This window comes from Apis dorsata, unplaced genomic scaffold (genome assembly GCF_000469605.1).
Source record: "Apis dorsata unplaced genomic scaffold, Apis dorsata 1.3 scaffold_315, whole genome shotgun sequence".
Classification (NCBI taxonomy): Eukaryota; Metazoa; Arthropoda; class Insecta; order Hymenoptera; family Apidae; genus Apis; species Apis dorsata.
The window spans coordinates 185,746-186,598 of NW_006263587.1; the positions used below are offsets into that span (position 1 = coordinate 185,746).

The following is an 853-nucleotide window of genomic DNA, read 5'->3' on the forward strand; positions in this document are numbered from 1 at the left end:
TAAAAAAGAATTAAATTGTTTAGAAAAGAATTGATCAAATGAAATCGTTAACGTTATACCTATTGTTGATCTCTTGTCATATATACATGTGATGAAAATATGGAACGAGTTGGATGGATCAAATTAATATCTCGAACGTGTTTGAAACGCAATAATTGAATCTCGAATCGTCAGCCGAATTGTCGTACACGTGCAATGAAACACGAATATGGTTTTGTCATTATTGCGAAAGGATATTTAGATACTTTCCAAAACATGCTATTTCTATCTACGAAATATGCTTTCCTATCGTAGATATCTTGCAAGTAAGCGGATTACACATTTTTCTTTCTTTTGTGATACACGTAACTTATATCTTACGTGCAATCGAAATGAATATTTTATGGTACAGAAGCGGCATCAGTCAAAGCTATAAGCGATACAAAGAAATATTATGAATTATGAAAAATGATATGATACGCGAGAGAATGGCTTTCTTCATTTGAATCTATATTCGATTCTTTTACGCTCAAACGTTTATTAACCTGGCAATTTTATTCCTTTCATTTAATTCGCGCGTATTATAAATTATTACGAAGCCATTTTGTTTTTTTTTTCCCCCAATCGACGAGATATTTTGTCCATGCGTTGCACGAAATTATATGCATATTACAAAGCATGCGTAAAATATAATTATTCATCTCGTTGCATTTTCAATCAATATTTAAAATTCGTTACATATGCGATGAGAAACAAAGAATGAATTTCATCGTACATTCCTGTTTCGGAAAAAAGATATGAATTAATCGAGATTTATATGCGAATTATATTCTTCAATGAGACGAATATACATTTTTTTTTTTTTTTTTTTTTT

General features: G+C 30.0%; 1 protein-coding gene across 3 annotated transcripts in view; it reads right to left on the reverse strand.

Annotated features, from left to right (window-relative positions):
• Positions 1-853, reverse strand: part of LOC102678851 (otoferlin-like) — a 19,902-nt gene that overhangs the window by 8,363 nt on the left and 10,686 nt on the right. The window lies entirely within an intron of this gene.